Source organism: Schistocerca serialis, chromosome 8 (assembly GCF_023864345.2).
Source record: "Schistocerca serialis cubense isolate TAMUIC-IGC-003099 chromosome 8, iqSchSeri2.2, whole genome shotgun sequence".
NCBI lineage: Eukaryota > Metazoa > Arthropoda > Insecta > Orthoptera > Acrididae > Schistocerca > Schistocerca serialis.
The window spans coordinates 605,277,851-605,298,801 of NC_064645.1; positions in this window are offsets into that span (position 1 = coordinate 605,277,851).

The window sequence follows — 20,951 nt, forward strand, 5'->3', positions numbered from 1 at the left end:
TTATTGCGAATACATATGATTATATGATAGCGGAACAAACACTGGTAGTAGTTACTTCTGTAAAATATCTGGGAGTATGCGTACGGAACGATTTGAAGTGGAATGATCATATAAAATTAATTTTTGGTAAGGCGGGTTCCAGGTTGAGATTCATTGGGAGAGTCCTTAGAAAATGTAGTCCATCAACAAAGGTGGTGGCTTACAAAACACTCGTTCGACCAATACTTGAGTATTGCTCATCAGTGTGGGATCCGTACCAGGTCGGGTTGACAGAGGAGATAGAAAAGATCCAAAGAAGAGCGGCGCGTTTCGTCACAGGGATATTTGGTAAGCGTGATAGCGTTACGGAGATGTTCAGCAAACTCAAGTGGCGGACTCTGCAAGAGAGGCACTCTGCATCGCGGTGTTGCTTGCTGTCGAGGTTTCGAGAGGGTGCGTATCTGGATGAGGTATCGAATATATTGCTTCCCCCTACTTATACCTCCCGAGGAGATCACGAGTGTAAAATTAGAGGGATTCGAGCGCTTACGGAGGCTTTCCGGCAGTCGTTCTTCCCGCGAACCATACGCGACTGGAACAGGAAAGGGAGGTAATGACAGTGGCACGTAAAGTGCTCTCCGCCACACACCGTTGGGTGGCTTGCGGAGTATAAATGTAGATGTAGATGTAGAAAGTACTGTTGCAACAAACAGGCAGAGTAGACGCGTCTAAACAAATAGCGGCAGTCTTAAACTCAAAGCAGACACTTCGTGCGTTACAAGCAAATATCCCAACGTTAACACACAGTAACTGCGTACATACATTAGCGCAGTGTAGTAGCAGAGCTTTCACTGAGGCCGTTTGACTCGTCCCCGTACAGTGTTCCGGAGGCCACATTTCTTGGCGTCTAGACAACGACTTGCAGCCCACACGCTTCTCCACTGTGTGTGTAGCCGGTAACTACCATCTGAAATTGAAACGACTACATTCGGTGAGTGACCAGCTGCGAAGATAATTATTACGCGCTGTGAATGGAGTTGTGTTATAAATGAAAAAATAAACACTCTGTCATACCGATTTATTCAGCTCATATAAAAGGACAACGATACTAAAATTTTATGAAACCATTACGGATTTTTTTAAGCTTTGCGTCTGAGTGTAATAAGAAGTAGGAAAGTATTCACTGTTACTACAGTAATGCCACAGAAAAGAAAGAACTGAGGAACTATTTTTTATAGCTTATATTCCATCAACTCTTATTTAGAAGGACCTAGGTTTTAGTAGTAGACAATAACTCGAAATCAAAATATTACTAGAATTAGGTTTGTGGAACATAGGTTTTAGAAAAGAGTAAGTTAGTGTATTTTTGATATCTAAGGAAATGCAGATAGTTAATTGAACTCAAACTACTTTACACTTAGGGAATTGCGCCGTTGATCAGATTTTTCCTTATTACTGTGTAAATGTGGGTTTTTGTACATTATGCATGTATAGAAAATATGAGAGACAGCTCTATGTGCAAATGAGCGAGACCAAGTTTCGATTTTATGGATTACCACTCGTATCGTGCCTAAATAAGCAGATTTATGAGCGTTTAGTCACTAACACACATGCATTTTCGTCACTGTTGGAAGCCTGGAATAAGATCCTTTGAAAGTACTGGGCAAACGGCCGTTCTTCTTGTTATCTAACAAAGTTTTTCAGCTGTCTTAATTGTGGGCAGTACAGTATAATCTATGTTGTGGAATGCGATCTACAGAAAAATGTGCAAATCCGCGAACTCAGTTGGGCTCGGTACGGGTGAAATAGGGAAACGGATGCCCTCAGTGGATTGGACAGCACACAGTACCTCCTCGTCGTTACACACGGTGAATCTTATTTCGTAATAAATGACGAACTTCTGCAGACAGAGAGATTTCCATTGAACTAGCACTATTCTTAGACTTCCTCGAAGTATGTTGCTGAATGCGTGTACGTGATCGCCATGAGTGGCGTGGGGCGCATAAAAAGCAGAGCGAGGGACTTCTAAGTAAAAGCATGATCTACATAAAAAAGGAAACTGAGTGAAAGAAGAAGGTAAAGAAAATTACATCTAAGAAGCTATGTAAATTAAGTGGTAGACTTCTCTACTGTGAAAGCGAATTAAAGAGACGTTGTTCACCCTTTGACATCGCAGTGCATCAAGGAAAAATTCTTGGCTTACAAGGAAAGTCTATCAACCTTTGTCCCTGCTCAACGACTGCGCTACTTCTTGCCCTTTGGGTTAGGCTTAGCACATCATGTTCAGTGACGTCAGTGGAATAATATTTAGCTTATGAGAGTATCTGAGCTACATTTTGAAAGGGAGGGGTTCAACTTTAGAAATGTGAAGCGTTGTTAGGATATCTTTAATTCACCATAGTTTCACCGATATAATTTCCAACATTCGTAGTTTCAATTGGTCCCTGGAAAACAGGAATAAGGTAGCAACGGAATGTTATACTAATAGTGTTGGAATAGGTTGGTTGAGGGATTAGAACGTCGTCGGTGATGTAAGTTCAAATGAAATCTAGACATGATTTTGACATCATTGACGGAGATGGTACGAACCACACTAATTAGTTCAACTATAAGACACGACTGTCCTCGATATTGTTACCGATAATACGCAGAATGGCAGGAATGGAGATGTGAAAGGCAAGTTCATCAAAAGGAGACAATGAACTGGGGTCATATGAATATGAGGAAGAAATCGGTTGTTTCCTTGTTAAATTGCAGTCTTTCTGAATATGGACCCCGCTTGTTATCAAGTCCACTGTCCATAGATTTCTGAGACGACAGCAGCAATTTCACCAAAATTGAACCAACAAAGGCTGTGGTTGGATGTAAATGGTCTGTACAAAAGAAAAGGGAAATATTATGAATAGGTAATGTTTTCTAGGATGGAAGAGGAATTCTTCCTATTGACTACTGTGCGAAGTGTAAAAGAATATCATTGTGAAATGTCCATTTGAGTCGTCCTCGGAGATGCCTCAGGCGTCATGAGAGATCTGACGCTAGTACGAAGAAATTCGCTTTCTTTGAACAACTGCATTAATTTGTTTTATAGCTGTACGCAAAAGATGTGTTGCTTGATCACAGTGTTTCCAAAATTCAAATTATGCATCTTTGAGGGCTTGTTGAGTACTCAAATATGTTATTTTCCAATACTATTGCTGGAATGAAGTATCAAAAACGTGTCAATTGTATGTGTGTGTGTGTGTGTGTGTGTGTGTGTGTGTGTGTGTGTGTGTGTGTGTGTGCGTGTGTGTGTGTTCACAACAGATTGCAGTTCCTTTTCGCTGCATATTAGCAATAGAATTAACATGGAAGTGTTAGAGAGAGTGTCAAGTAGCAAACGAACCAGGTGAATATTGAGAGATGATATTGTGCAGCAGTAAAGTCTTCAAATGGAAAACGGCAAAGCTCTATTCGTACGGTCTAATCTGACGCTCGGCGAGGTGGTTGATGGTAAAATCCCTTACGGTCGCTCCCAACAGCCGAGTGTCAGCTTGGACTGTGCCAATAGTAGGTAACTAATGCGAATTGTGCTGTGGTAGTGATCTGTGGATGTCTCGATGTGTCACATTCGCTCTACATCTACATCTACATTTATACTCCGCAAGCCACCCAACGGTGTGTGGCGGAGGGCACTTTACGTGCCACTGTCATTACCTCCCTTTCCTGTTCCAGTCGCGTATGGTTCGCGGAAGGACGACTGTCTGAATGCCTCCGTGCGCGCTCTAATCTCTCTAATTTTACATTCGTGATCTCCTCGGGAGGTATAAGTAGGGGGAAGCAATATATTCGATACCTCATCCTGCCCGCATCTCGTGGTCGTGCGGTAGCGTTCTCGCTTCCCACGCCCGGGTTCCCGGGTTCGATTCCCGGCGGGGTCAGGGATTTTCTCTGCCTCGTGATGGCTGGGTGTTGTGTGCTGTCCTTAGGTTAGTTAGGTTTAAGTAGTTGTAAGTTCTAGGGGACTGATGACCATAGATGTTAAGTCCCATAGTGCTCAGAGCCATTTGAACCATTTTGATACCTCATCCAGAAACGCACCCTCTCGAAACCTGGCGAGCAAGCTACACCGCCATGCAGAGCGCCTCTCTTGCAGAGTCTGCCACTTGAGTTTGTTAAACATCTCCGTAACGCTATCACGGTTACCAAATAACCCTGTGACGAACGCGCCGCTCTTCTTTGGATCTTCTCTATCTCCTCCGTCAACCCGATCTGGTACGGATCCCACACTGATGAGCAATACTCATGTATAGGTCGAACGAGTGTTTTGTAAGCCACCTCCTTTGTTGATGGACTACAATTTCTAAGGACTCTCCCAATGAATCTCAACCTGGTACCTGCCTTACCAACAATTAATATTATATGATCACTCCACTTCAAATCGTTCCGCACGCATACTCCCAGATATTTTACAGAAGTAACTGCTACCAGTGTTCGTTCCGCTATCATATAATCATATAATAAAGGATCGTTCTTTCTATGTATTCGCAATACATTACATTTGTCTATGTTAAGGGTCAGTTGCCACTCCCTGCACCAAGTACCCATCCGCTGCAGATCTTCCTGCATTTCGCTACAATTTTCTAATGCTGCAACTTCTCTGTATACTACAGCATCATCCGCGAAAAGCCGCATGGGACTTCCGACACTATCTACTCGGTCATTTATATATATTGTGAAAAGCAATGGTCCCATAACACTCCCCTGTGGCACGCCAGAGGTTACTTTAACGTCTGTAGACGTCTCTCCATTGATAACAACATGCTGTGTTCTGTTTGCTAAAAACTCTTCAATCCAGCCACACAGCTGGTCTGATATTCCGTAGGCTCTTACTTTGTTTATCAGGCGACAGTGCGGATTGTATCGAACGCCTTCCGGAAGTCAAGAAAAATAGCATCTACCTGTGAGCCTGTATCTAATATTTTCTGGATCTCATGAACAAATAAAGCGAGTTGGGTCTCACACGATCGCTGTTTCCGGAATCCATGTTGATTCCTACATAGTAGATTCTGGGTTTCCAAAAACGACATGATACTCGAGCAAAAAACATGTTCTAAAATTCTACAACAGATCGACGTCAGAGATATAGGTCTATAGTTTTTCGCATCTGCTCGACGACCCTTCTTGAAGACTGGGACTACCTGTGCTCTTTTCCAATTATTTGGAACCTTCCGTTCCTCTAGAGACTTGCGGTACACGGCTGTTAGAAGGGGGGCAAGTTCTTTCGCGTACTCTGTGTAGAATCGAATTGGTATCCCGTCAGGTTCAGTGGACTTTTCTCTGTTGAGTGATTCCAGTTGCTTTTCTATTCCTTGGACACTTATTTCGATGTCAGCCATTTTTTCGTTTGTGCGAGGATTTAGAGAAGGAACTGCAGTGCGGTCTTCCTCTGTGAAACAGCTTTGGAAAAAGGTGTTTAGTATTTCAGCTTTACGCGTGTCATCCTCTGTTTCAATGCCATCATCATCCCGGAGTGTCTGGATATGCTGTTTCGAACCACTTACTCATTTAACGTAAGACCAGAACTTCCTAGGATTTTCTGTCAAGTCGGTAGATAGAATTTTACTTTCGAATTCACTGAAGGCTTCACGCATAGCCCTCCTTACGCTAACTTTGACATCGTTTAGCTTCTGTTTGACCGAGAGGTTTTGGCTGCGTTTAAACTTAGAGTGAAGATCTCTTTGCCTTCGCAGTAGTTTCCTAACTTTGTTGTTGTAACACGGTGGGTTTTTCCCGTCCCTCACAGTTTTACTCGGCACGTACCTGTCTAAAACGCATTTTACGATTGCCTTGAACTTTTTCCATAAAGACTCAACATAGTCAGTGTCGGAACAGAAATTTTCGTTTTGATCTGTTAGGTAGCCTGAAATCTGCCTTCTATTACTCTTGCTAAACAGATAAACCTTCCTCCCTCCGTTTTGAATCGAAATGAAACCTATGTCACTGAATGGAGACAATTATGAAAGTTTGGAATTTTTAACAAAACTTTTTGCTAGTTGCAGTGTTTTGTATATATTACAATGAATGTACAGCATTTGGAATTTGTTACGCAAACGTGCTGAACTAAAAAAATAGAGCTGTCCTGGAACAACAAAACAAAAGCATGGTATCTGAGGAACAAATTACGTTTCACTTACACTTTTTTTGATATAAATTAAATGCTATAACGTCTCCGACGTTTGCAAAAATACCAGAGTGTAATTATCGCGCAACCGGCGGAGGGTAGATAATGTAACTCGCACTAAACCCTTTCCAAAATTCACCGCACGCTATGCATAATGCTGCTGATGAATCATTAACCACAGATTAACGAAATCTGGTAGAATAGATGGCGGTTGTGCAGAATGTACGGGTGAAAGGGGGAGGGGGCAGACTAACAGCGGAACAGGGACAGACGAGTGGAGAGGTCCGTTAGACACGAGGGATAAAAAGTGAGATTCATTTCTTTTCACAGTACTCCACCGCTGTTCTTCAATGTTTTGTTATCTGTTTCACGCTAGCTCCTCTCTGACTGCATGAACGTATTAGAGAGCTTCTACCACTACTTGAACGGAGGGGCGCGCTTTCACCAGGCCCTTAGTAAAGCCTCGAAAAGATTAAGTTGAATTTTTAAATTGTTCTATGATTCGTTTCGTAATGGGTAGTGGCGCACTATGATGCTACTGTCACATGAAATTGTAGCCTCTTTGGATCTGCTCTTGAGAAAGGAACTGTGAATATCCTTGCTTGAGGATTCACACACAGTTCAGTGCGAAGTATGATGATGGAGGCCAGAGGGTAAGTTACTTTCGTGCGCATTCAGTGATTGACATACAATTACTTGTGTTCAAGAGAATGACATCAAAATTATACAGGGTGATTCAAAAAGAATACCACAACTTTAAAAATGTGTATTTAATGAAACATAATATAACCTTCTGTTATACATCATTACAAAGAGTATTTAAAAAGGTTTTTTTTTCACTCAAAAACAAGTTCAGTGATGTTCAATATGGCCCCCTCCAGACACTCGAGCAATATCAACCCGATACTCCAACTCGTTCCACACTCTCTGTAGCATATCAGGGGTAACAGTTTGGATAGCTGCTGTTATTTCTCGTTTCAAATCATCAATGGTGGCTGGGAGAGGTGGCCGAAACACCATATCCTTAACATACCCCCATAAGAAAAAATCGCAGGGGGTAAGATCAGGACTTCTTGGAGGCCAGTGATGAAGTGCTCTGTCACCCATTCTCTGTAAACTGTTTATACCAACGTTTAATACACCACCTATCAGGAGGTTTAACACCATACTTCGTTCGAAATGCACGCTGAACAACTGTCGTCGATTCACTTCTGCCGTACTCAATAACACAAAAAGCTTTCTGTTGAGCGGTCGCCATCTTATCATCAACTGACGCTGACACCTAGTCAACAGCGCCTCAAGCGAACAAATGTACAACTAAATGAAACTTTATAGCTCCCTTAATTCGCCGACAGATATTGCTTAGCTCTGCCTTTTGTCGTTGCAGAGTTTTAAATTCCTAAAGTTGTGGTATTCTTTTTGAATCACCCTGTATAATGCTATGCATCGAAAGCGAAGAAACGTAGCTAAAGAGTATAACACGTAACACACACCCCATGCAACACGACAACTCAGCTGCAAACAAATAATTCCATGTCTAGATATCTGATGGCGCAAGTCAAATGGGGCCATTACAGAATGTGACAGCCTTGAGGAGCGTTACGGCACATGTATGACGCTGTCAATGACTGTGTTATGAATAGCGACTGAATATCATTAGGAACGCTTATCCTAGCGCGACAAGCCGAGGAAGAATGCGACCACAACACTTTCAACACGTCTTTACTGGTAAAGATATTACTTCACGAAATGAGCCCTCAGCAGGCGATTAGTGTTTCTCGTAGAAGCATATGCCCAACTGTTGTTGCATCTGCGTGGATCATTTCAGACTCAAACACGCCACTCCAGGTTAATTGTGTTTAAAAGCTCGATATTTAACACCTCTTCGTTTATAGTCAACTACAGAGATATGGGTGGTTCGGCAACCAGATAGAGCAGAACTTTTCGTAACGTTATATCCAGTTTAGGGATGTGTACATTACGCTACTGGTGAAATTAACCACTATTTAAAGTCTGTTCATGATCAGAAAGGACTGGCATAGTTGCGGGTTTTGTATACCGCTTAGGAAAAACTTTTTCGTCTCATCACTTCAGTTTGAATCATCTCGCTACTGGCGACAATTTTCGGTATCCAACATTTGGGTGTGCTTAGTTAACGACTGATTCGGTGCTGGGTTCGAATCACAATCCAACACAAAATTTTACTGCACTTCATTTCAAGTTTAAAGATGCGTACGCTTTGTTATTTGAGGATGGAATAATATTTAAGATCTTTCGTGGTTAGCTGGCCGGGATAGAAATCTCAAGTTCCGGTACAGTACCAAAAATTTTAGTCATGTGCTTTCAAGTTCAAACTTGTCTTTTCAAACGTTATTTATTGTATGAGGGTAAGTCAATTATTATCCGCAATTTGGTTATATTGTTGTTTATTTTGGTAGTACTGTCGTTCTACGTTGATGACGCAAAAAATGGTTCAAATGGCTCTGAGCACTATGGGACTCAACTGCTGAGGTCATTAGTCCCCTAGAACTTAGAACTAGTTAAACCTAACTAACCTAAGGACATCACAAACATCCATGCCCTAGGCAGGATTCGAACCTGCGACCGTAGCGGTCTTGCGGTTCCAGACTGCAGCGCCTTTAACCGCACGGCCACTTCGGCCGGCTTGATGACGCATACTTTGTTTATTTGTTGTTATATCTTCGTAATTTTCAAGCTGCTAGGTTAGTTTCGTTATCGCTGCCATGCTGTTAATCATCCAATAACGTGGTACTACAATTATAGCTGGTTCCTGATTTTGTTGTAACGAAGGTTGCTCAACGCTGGATTGCAATCTGTTCGAAACATTCATTTCCTTTCTCTACGGCATGATCATTAGCCGAATGCCTCTTCAACCCAGTGCGTACTTTCGATTTGTTTTTTTTAATTTCTGAAACAAAATAACATGAGAGCCATCTACACGAACTGTGAACGCGGTAGAATACGGAAATTCTACAGATACTATTTCCTTCCATTCGAGCTGCTGTAATATTGTTTGTGTGCTCTATTAACGAACTTTCCCCAGTGTAAACACAAAGCCGAAATATGGAGTGCATTCATTTTTTTACATTGTAAATCGTATTTGTCTCATATAATTGCGTTAACAATAATATTGTGACAATAGCACTTGCAGCGTATGCCGTGAAAAATATTGATGTGCGTAATCTACCAACGCAGGCAAAACTCTGAACAAAGTAGATTGATACGCAAGACACAGAGGCTTTTATTTGGTGTATTGTTACGCAGGTTGCTATATTTATCAAGCGTCATTTTTTATTTGAGATTCTAGAATTGTTCTCGCAGTGACTTTTTTGCACGTGGCGTAGTTGAAGGTTATGCGGAACGATGTTTAAGCGTTAGCTAATGGAGCGTAAAACAGAAAAAAGTCTAACGTTTGTGGCATTTTGTTATCTTTGGATTTAATAGAGAGTTGCAGACAGCGGAGGCAGTTTGAAATATTTGTACTGTGTCTGGGGTAAGTGTATATAAGAAATCACGTTAGGAAATGGTTTTTTCTTTTCAATGATGTGAACTGTTTGTCACATTCGATAAAAATGGTTCAAATGGCTATGAGCACTATGGGACTTAACTTCTGAGGTCATCAGTCCCCTAGAACTTAGAACTACTTAAACCGAATTAGCCTAAGGACATCACACACATCCATGCCCGAGGCAGGATTCGAACCTGCGACCGTAGCGGTCACGCGGTTCCAGACTGTAGGGCCTAGAACCGCTCGGTCACCCCGGCCGGGCACATTCGATAAGACTAATGGGCTTTGATGAAGGACAGTTTACCGCTATGGTCCACCCGGTTACTGACAGAAAGAAAGGGAAGATGATTAGGGTTAAACGTCCCGTTGACGATGAAGTCATTAGCGACGAAGCAGAAGCTAGAATTGAGGACGAAGGGGAAGCAAATCGACTGTACCTGCGCCAGTACTGTATGTCCTCTGTCGTCAGATCTGCCACAGACCGCTGCCGATCCTGTTTTAGAGAGCGGGTAAGCCTTCGATCCTTACGTTCTGTGATGAGGTACGGACGTCCAACTTCTGGTCGCCTACTCGTGGTTTCAGCATTCTTGAACCACTTTCTATTGACGCTCACGATAGTAGCACGCCGTTTCAGAGTTGCCCGTTCCCAGGCAGTGGCCCACAACAATCTGTACTTCTCTTACCGTGTCACGTGCCATCAACACCACGAGGCAGTATACAACCTCTCTGTGGGCAGTGGTAATACTGTTTTGGCGGATCAGTGTATTTATTATTGTATTTGAACTTGAGGTGTTGAAAATATTGGTGCTGGGCTGGAATTCGAACTCAGGTCTCCTCTTTCACGAGTTGTAAACCCCTTGGGGACGATACAGTTCCACAATTCGTTGTTCCTACTAGTTTTCAAACTCCTCATGGTTTCCACGAAAGGCGGGTGTCTGGGTTCGAATAGCGGTCAGGCACAAAAATTTGTATCGTGTCATTTCAAGCTGTAGCATGTGCGCATCGAATTGCAGGCGATTTGCAGCACTTCTCCGTGCATTGTCAGCAGTGACTACTGATGCTCGTTTCTACTTCCAGTCATCAAGTCATTTCAGTATCAAACATGTCGCTCCTAGATACTGGTGAGAAAGATTCTGATAGTTAACATGTCTTCGTGTGTAGTGAGCTACGATGGTACGTGCAGGTTCGACAGCCATTCAGCACAAAACTTTTCGTCGCGTTATCTCCAGGTCCGACATGTGCACATCTTGCTACTTGTGAACTAAACCGGCATTTAACGTCTATTTGTGGCTGAAAACGACTGGGATGGGTGTTGGTTTCGGACTCTACCAAGGGCAACGGAAAACGCCTTCGTCTCGTCACTTCAGTTCGTCATCTCGCTACTGGTGAAACCTTTCGACGTATAATCTGACTGTCCTTAGTTAACATCGATTTGGTGCTAGGTTCGAAACTCCGTCCAAAAATGTTTAAATGTGTGTGAATTCCTAAGGGACCAAACAGGTCATCGGTCCCTAGACTTACACACTATTTAAACTAACTTTTGCTAAGAACAACACACACACCCATGCTCGAGGGAGGACTCGAACCTCCGGCGGGAGGGGCTGCGCAGTCCCTGACATGACGCCTCAAATCGTGCGGCGAAATCCCTTCCAACACTAAATTTCTCTTCACTTCATTTCAAGTTTGAACATACACTAACCTTGTTGTCTGTGAATGGAACCATATTTATTTCGTTGTTAGTAAATATGGGTAGTGTATAGAAGTCATGGCTGACGGTATACTGCAAAAAAGTTCATAATGTACTTTTTAGTTGAAACTTGCATTTCGAAATGACATTTCTTGTAATAAATTAAGTGCACAAGCGTTGAAGACAGTGTCATTTGCAATATCGTGTTTAGTTGTATTTACATTATCGTGCTGTTAATTTGCATCCGGATATTAGTCACCCAAGGCAGCGTTTTCTAATGGTCTCTTATAGAACCCGTTTTGTATAGACAAACGACTGTAACGAAAACGGTTTAGAGGAGTTGCAGAAAGTTACCTTATGTGGGTTGCATACAGATTAGGCAGAACGCAATTCAGGTCCTTCGTCTACTTTTGAGCATAACAGTATAATACATAAAAAATAGAGTTGTGAGACACAAAATCTTAATTATCTTTCGTGAATCGCAGCTCGTATGCAGTGTGAGTTGGACAAATGAAATTCATGCGCAATGGTCAGTGAGGAGAAATATCTTTTCCTTATGTAAAAAGAGCAGTACTTCATAAACGTGTAAACTACAGGGAAAGACGGGTAATATAAGGTATGAGCAAGAAAGAAGTTGGGGAAAAATAAGAAAGGAAGATCAAGAACGAAATACTCGGATTAGGAAGGGTATAAGACAGGGACGTAATATTTCGCCCCTAGTATGAAACATGTGCATTGAAGAAGCAATGACGGATATAAAAGAAAGGTTCAGGAGACGTATTAAAACTCAAGGTGAAAGGAGGAAAATGATAAATTTCGTTTATGGTTTTGCTGTTCTCAGTGAAAGTGGGGGATCTGTTAAGTGGAAAGAAGTCTAATGAGCACACGCTATGGGCTGAGAATCTCCTTCTTTTCGCTGGCGGTTATTCTGACTAGTACGACGTCCGTTTATTCATGATTTGCCAATTTTTTGTTTTATTTTATTCAGCTTTGTGGCCAGATGCGCCACCTGACGCGATATGCGTCAAGGTATCCTAAGGATGGGAAATAGTGCGCCGCATCTCGTAATATTTCTCGCTTTGCAACCATCATATTCAGGTACAAGAAGCATTTCTTTGACCAATTGAGGAGACAACTGTGCCAAGATGAGGTAATGTGGTCTGAGGTGCCGGCGACAGATGGTTTCTTCGGTATGGGTATCGTGAGAAAGACCGCCTAAATTGTGGTCCTTCTTCGCGATTGGCTGCTGCGTTCGTTATTAATATCAGACGAACTAAACATATCACAAACATTAATAACCAGCAAAACAGTAAACAACTGCTAAACGAAAAGGCAGACGAAGCACTTCGGTGATCCTCGGATCGCGCCTAACTTGGATGGCGGGCGAAGTGATTCGGCTCTAAGATCAAAGCTGGTTCAGCGGTATCGGAGGACAGACATGTCTGCCGCGGTCGGCGTCAGTTAAGACTTTATTAATAATTTCTGGTTATTTGGAAGTGTAGTTGAGAACAGTCTGATAGTAATTACGGAAATACGCTTTTCATTATTTCTTTGAATAATGGAAACTATTTGTGACTCTAAAGTGGAATGTAACTGTGCAGTTTCTCGTTTTCTGCTAATAGAAAGCGAATGGTATCCCGTAAAAAAAAATTGGAAATTTAATTATTTCTAAAATATTAGTTTCTCGCGAAGAGTTTATTATAGCTGCAAGATAACGGATTGCCGGCCGCGGTGGTCTAGCGGTTCTAGGCGCTCAGTCCGGAACCGCGGGATTGCTACGGTCGCAGGTTCGAATCCTGCCTCGGGCATGGATGCGTGTGATGTCCTTAGGCTAGTTAGGATTAAGTAGTTCTACGTTCTAGGGGACTGATGACCTCAGATGTTAAGTCCCATAGTGCTCAGAGCCATTTTTTGAAGACCATCTTGAAAGAAATTGCTTTCCTGTACTGGGCCATTTGAACCATTTGATAACGAATTCGCGAACTACATGCTGTTTTCTCCGCAGGGGACAACAACTATAGAAGACTGCAAGTTGGTGAACATTTATTAGAACTTTATGCATTCCATTCAGGGATGTGGAAGAATATAGGCACCTCGTTTGTGCTCTAACACAGAGGAGGCATGAAGGAGAGAAATTTTCGAGGGAAGGGATTTTGGAAATTTGTGGTAAGGGCTTACGGGACCAAACTGCTAAGATCATCGGACCCTAAGCTTACACACTACTTAATATAAGTTAAACTGACTTACGCTAATGACAACACACACACCCAGGCCCGAGGGAGGGTCCGAACCTCCGACGGGGGGAGCCGCGCCGACCGTGCAAGGCGCCTGAGAAAATGCGGCTACCCCGTGTGGCGAAAAGGGTTTATCATACACACGTATATATCACCATTTCTCTCTCACCCTCTGTTTTTCAACCTTTGTAATCTCTCTGCGGATCTTGTGAACTGTGTTGTGTGGGTTACGGTATTTTAAGTATTTGTGTTCAATATTCCTCGAGGAAAAATTTGGGGACCAGCCCAGCATTCGCCTAGACGACGTGGGAAACCACCTAAAAACCACTCTCCAGCTGGTCGGTGTAGCACCCTACGGTCGTAAATCCGCCATAGGGTTTCGTTGTATTTGTGGATCAACTACACTGAGATGACAAAAGTCATGGGACAGCGATATGCACATATACAGATGGCGATAGTACCGCGTAAGTTAACAGACTTTGAACTCGGAATGGTATTTGGAGCTAGACGGGTGGGACATTCCATTTCGGAAATACAGTAGTTAGGGAATTCAGTGTTCCTAGATCCATAGTGTCAAGAGTGTGCCGAGAACACCGAATTTCAGGTATTATCTCTCCCCACGGACCACGCAGTGGTCGATGGCTTCACTCAACGACAGACAGCAGCGGCGCTTACGTAGAGTTGTCAATGCTAGCACACAAGTAAAACTACGTGTAATTACCGCAGAAAACAATGTGGGACGTGCGACGAACTTATCCGTTAGGACGATGCGGCGAAATTTTGCGTTAATGGGCTGTAGCAGCAGATGACCGAAGCGAGTGCTTTTGCACGACCTCGCCTGCAGCGCATCTCCTGGGCTTGCGGGCATATCGGTTGCACCCTAGACGAGACTGGAATATCGTGTTGTGGTCAGATGATTGCCGATTTCAGTTGGGAAGAGCTAATGGTAAGGTATGACTGTGGCCCAGACCCAAGTTGTTTTCAGTCTGCAACCGCGCGACCGCTACGGTCGCAGGTTCGAATCCTGCCTCGAGCATGAATGTGTGTGATGTCCTTAGGTCAATTAGGTTTAAGTAGTTCTAAGTTCTAGGGGACTGATGACCTCAGAAGTCCCATAGTGCTCAGAGCCATTTTGAACCCAAGTTGTCAATAAGGCACTGGGCAAGCTGCCGGTGGCTCCAAAATTGTATGGGCTATGTTTACATGGAATGACTAGGTCCTCTGGTCCAACTGAACCGATCATTGACTGGAAACGGTTATATTCGACTACTTCGAGACCATTTTCAGCCATTTGTGGACTTCATCTTCCACACAACGATGGAATTTTTATGGATGACAATACGCCAAAATTGTTCGCGATTGGTTTGAAGAACATCCTAGACAACTCGAGCGAATGACTGACCATCCGGATCGTCCTACATGAATCCCACCCAACATTTATGGGACATAATCGAGAGGTCTCTTCGCGCACAAAATCCTGGACCGACAACACTTACACAGTTATGGACTGCTATAGAGGCAGCACGGCTCAATATATCTGCAGGATAGTTCCAGCGGCATGTTGAGTTCACGCCAGGTAGACTTGCTGGACTACGCCGCGCAAAAGTAGTCGTATACGATATTGGGAGGTATCTCATGACTTGTGAATGGTGGGCTCCATGTGTTTCCCAAGTCGTGCAGCGACCGTAAACCATAAAATTATTAAATATGTAGCAACCAGTCGCAAAATCATGTTTTATTTATTCAGTGAAGAGTGAAAAGCGAATAAACAAAACATGAATAAACAAAACATGATTCTGCGACTGGTTGCTGCATATTTGGTAATTTTATCTCATGACTTTTGTGGTGCCACCGCCAGACACCACACTTGCTAGGTGGTAGCTTTTAAATCGGCCGCGGTCCGCTAGTATACGACGGACCCGCGTGTCGCCACTGTCAGTAATTGCAGACCGAGCGCCGCCACACGGCAGGTCTAGAGAGACGTACTGGCACTCGCCCCAGTTGTACGGACGACTTAGCTAGCGATGCAACACTGACGAAGCCTCGTTTATTTGCAGAGAAGATAGTTAGAATAGCCTTCAGCTAAGTCAATGGCTACGACCTAGCAAGGCGCCATAGCAATTGATAGTTATCGTATGAAGCATGTCTCATCAAGAACGATGTATACAAATGATGGATTAAAGTTAAGTATTCCAGAAGCTACGTACTTTTCTTTATAGCATTCATTAAGTATCCTGTTTCAGACCTCACGCCATCCTGCGGGAGCTTATAGCGTGCATTTCGGCCTTCTCTAGCTATATAACAACTTTTTTCACCTCAGTGTAAATATCTCGCAATCTATCGAGCTGCGAGTTATGCTTGACTATGGATTGACAGTAAAATGACGACCGTAATGTGGAATAGCAGGAATCATATTAGCGGTAAAGTAAACATCAAAATTGCGGAAAACAAGATCAAGTGAAGGCATTCTGCTATCTGGGAAGCAAAATAATGTGTAAAGGACGATGAAAGAGCCAAAAGATGATGGAAGAGCCAAAAGAAGCCTGCTAGTATCAAACATAGGCGCCAATCTGGGGAAGAACTTCCGGAGGATATACGTTTGGAGCACAGCATTAAATGGTACTGTGTCATGGACTATGTAAAGAGTGGAAAAGAGGAGAATCGAAGCGTTCGAGATATGGTGCTATAGAATGATATTGAAAATTAGATGAACAGGTATATTAAGGACTGAAAGAGATTTTCAGCAGATTCGACTAAGACAGAAATGGGCTCTGAGCACTATGGGACTTAACTTCTGAGGTCATCAGTCCCATAGAACTTAGAACTAGTCAAACCTATCTAACCTAAGGACATCACACACAGACACGCCCGAGACAGGATTCGAATCTGCTACCGGAGCAGTCGCGCGGTTCCAGACTGTAGCGCCTAGAACCGCTCGGCCACACCGGCCGGCAACTGAGTGTTCCAAATTATTGTACTGTTGGTAAGTTGGACAGGACAGTTGTTAATGGTTACGCAGAACACATTAGAGCACAGACAATTGTTCTTCTTCGACCATGATGCGAACTAAGTAAAACTAAGCTCAAGAGAATCATGGCATACTTATAATACAGCCTACCAAGTTTATTTTCGCGTATGCTGCTCCAGCGCGAGATAACTTGGTCCATATTCATTTACGTACGAACTCTGTTATCAGACGAAGTTAACGAGTGTCGCTGATAGCTGATTAGAGGAGCGGTGTGGGTTGGCAGTTTTATCTGCCGGCAGCTATCTCGCGTATTTTCTGCGACAGGCGTTCGCTGTAATCACCTCACGCCTACTGACACAACACCGCGCTAACTTCTCTTTCTCTCTCTCTCTCTCGCTCTCTCTTTTTATCCTCAAACAAAGCTATCCGCCTGCTGTTGGAGTGACTCCACAACAGACGGTCTACTAGCAGAATATCAAACAAGTTAAGGGAATTTTCTCTCCCTCAGGTTATTACAACTTAATGAATGGCTCACATTGCACCAAGATTTAAGGGAATGGATGATGCAGAGTGTTTAAAAAAATCATTCTTGCAATAGTGCATTTTTTGTATGGATGAACACACAAACTTTGGATGAACGCAAACTTTCACCTAGGCCTAAAATGTTTCTTTTTAATTTTCAAAAGAACCAGCCAGTTTTACAGTGGTGTACAGGTGATTCAGTGATGATGTTACAGACCTTCAGGTATAATGGAGACGAGTAAATGAATCAATTTAAGGTAAGAGGCTCTTGTCCGAAAACGACCGAGTCGAAAGCTATAAGCGACAATCATTGTGGGACAGACAACTTTCAGGGGTGGTAGTGTTGACCAGCACAAGGAAAAAGTCTACTAAAAATGGGCCTTAAAATGCATACCTCATAGCTATGAGTACGTGTCCATCTTCGATATTGTGAAACACATCTCGTCTACTGCAAGCTCTTTGGTTTCCATTCTTTTGGAAGAGGCACTATGGACCAAACAAAAATAAGTCTAATGAATGTAGAGTGGAAATCAGTAACGGGCTAAGTACCAATTTTTTTTAGCTAGACCCGGAAAACCAACCTAAGTGCCGTTGCCCAGCAGCCTGAAAATCGGGCTAAGTGCTACAATCAATTCTAGTAGTGCACATAAGGCCCCAAAGAGAGCATGAGCTGTATATGCCGGCGCACTGGTGAGAATGAGGGAGCCTAAGCGCCTCAAAGTTTTGTAATTGTCTGCAGCGGGTGACAGAAATTTTGCCCAAATTGAAAAAACATAAGAAGCTGGAAGAATGCCAAGTATGTAAGGACGTTGTAAAACTTACGGAGGACACCTAAGAATTCATTCGTGGTTACTATGCTCCAACCTGAGGACATTTTTCTTTCAGGAAAACGGCTAATACGCATATTAACGCAACGAAAATAAATATTTCCAAATGTAGTTGGATCCAAGGATGCCGCGCGGAATGGCCACGCGATTTGAGGTGCCATGTCACGGATTGCGCGGCCCCTCCCGCCGGAGGTTCTGGTCCTCCCTCGGGCATGGGTGTGTGTGTTGTTCTAGCAAAAGTTAGTTTAAGTACTGTGTGTCTAGGGACCGATGACCTCAGCAGTTTAGTCCCTTAGGAAATCACACACGCCGGCCTCGGTGGCCGAGCGGTTCTAGGCGCTTCAGTCTGGAACCACGCGGTTGCTACGGTCACAGTTTCGAATCCTGCCTCGGGCATGGATGTGTGCGATGTCCTTAGGTTAGTTAGGATTAAGTAGCTCTAAGTTTAGGGGACTGATAACCTCAGCTGTTAAGTCCCGTAGTGCTAAGAGCCATTTGAAATCACACACATTTGAAAATTTTTGGATCCAAGTGAAAAAAAATTGCACATCATGTCGTTAAGACGAGAACAATGGTCGAAGAACTGGAAGACAGGAGCACCTACAAGATTTCCAAGAAAGGTATTACCATTGACATAATAAAGAATTTTGTTTTATCGTCGCAACATCATAAAAATAACTTGTCAACTGAAAAGAAAAGGGGTCTGCAAGAGATGATGCCGTATTTGAAAGTAGCGAACAGGACATTTTACCGACAGTTATCAATTAAAATTGCTTTATGATCTATAAAATTAAAAGAAGGATTAAAAATAATGCCTCGGACCTTTGGAGGTGACGGAGTCCCACCTCTAACTGACAAACCAGGGACTCCTAAGATACGACTTGGCAAACAAATGGTAATGAGATGGGGAGCTATTAATATCAATGGGGGCTACTCTGGGAAGAAGGTAGAGCTGGCAGAGGCTTCAAGTAAGAGGGGGTTGGACGTTTTAGCTGTTAGTGACATTCGGGTAAGGGGTGAGAAAGAAGAGGAAATGGGAGAATACAAGGCCTAACTGTCAGGAGTCAAAGCAGGAATAGCACAATGGGGTGTAGGGCTTTACATCACGAAAGAAATGGAACCCAGCGTAGTTGCAATAAGGTATGTAAACGAACGACTGATGTGGATAGATTTGACAGTGTCTAGCAAGAAAATTAGGATTGTGTCAGTATATTCGCATTGTGAAGGGACAGATCAAGATAAGATAGATAGTTTTTATGAGGCACTCAGTGATGTAGTTGTTAGAGTAAAGGACAAGGACAGTGTTCTGTTCATGGGTGATTTTAACGCCAGGATTGGAAATCGAACAGAAGGGTATGAATAGGTTATGGGTAAATTTGGAGATGATATGGAGACCAACAGGAACGGGAAACAACTCTTGGATTTCTGTGCCAGTATGGGCTTAGTAATCACAAACACCTTTTTTAAACACAAGAACATTCACCGGTATACTTGGGAAGGCAGGGGAACCAGATCTGTCATTGACTATATAATAACAGATCAGGAATTCAGGAAGGCTGTTAGGGACACACGTGTATTCGGGGATTCTTTGATGACACTGATCATTATTTAATCTGCAGTGAAATTGGGATTGTGAGGCCGAAAGTGCAGGAGGTCAGGTCCATATGTAGGAGGATAAGAGTGGAGAAACTTCAGGATAAGGAAATCAGGCACAGGTACATAACAGCGATCTCAGAAAGGTACCAGTTAGTTGAATGTAGTCAATTACAGTCATTGGAAAAGGAATGGACAAGGTACAGGGACACAGTACTAGAAGTGGCTAAAGAATGTCTTGAAACAGTAGTGTGTAAAAGTAGGATGAAGCAAACAGCTTGGTGGAATGACACAGTCAAGGCAGCCTGTAAAAGGAAAAAGAAGGCGTATAAAAAATGGCTACATACTAGAACTCAGGTAGACAGAGAAAGTTATGTTGAAGAAAGAAACAAAGCCAAACAGATAATTGCAGCGTCCAAGAAGAAATCTTGGGAAGACTTTGGAAACAGGCTGGAGACTATGGGTCAAGCTGCTGGAAAACCATTCTGGAGTGTAATTAGCAGTCTTCGAAAGGGAGGGAAGAAGGAAATGACAAGTATTTTGGAGAGGTCAGGAAAACTGCTGGTGAATCCTGTGGATGCCTTGGGCAGATGGAGGGAATATTTTGAAGAGTTACTCAATGTAGGTGAAAATACGATCAGTAATGTTTCAGATTTCAAGGTAGAATGGGATAGGAATGATGATGGAAATAGGATCACATTTGAGGAAGTGGAGAAAATGGTCAATAGACTGCAGTGCAATAAAGCAGCTGGGGTGGATGAAATTAAGTCGGAACTCATCAAATACAGTGGAATGTCAGGTCTTAAATGGCTACACAGGATAATTGAAATGGCCTGGGAGTCCGGACAGGTTCCAACAGACTAGACAAAAGCAGTAATCACACCAATCTTTAAACATGGAAACAGAAAAGATTGTAACAACTACAGAGGTATCTCTTTAATCAGCGTTGTGGGTAAAATCTTCTCAGGTATTGTTGAAAGGAAAGTGCGAGTATTAGTTGAGGACCAATTGGATGAAAATCAGTGTGGGTTTAGGCCTCTTAGAGATTGTCAGGACCAGATCTTTAGCTTACGGCAAATAATGGAGAAGTGTTATGAGTGGAACAGGGAATTGTATCTATGCTTTATAGATCTAGAAAAGGCACATGATCGGGTTCCTAGGAGGAAGTTATTGTCTGTTCTACGAGATTAAGGAATAGGAGGCAAACTTTTGCAAGCAATTAAAGGTCTTTGCATGGATAGTCACGCAGCATTTAGAGTTGACGGTAAATTGAGTTCATGGTTCAGAGTAGTTTCAGGGGTAAGACAAGGGTGCAACCTGTCTCCACTGTTGTTCATATTATTTATGGATCATATGTTGAAAACAATAGACTGGCGGGGTGAGATTAAGATATGTGAACACAAAATAAGCAGTCTTGCATATGCGGATGACTTAGTTGTGATGGCAGATTCG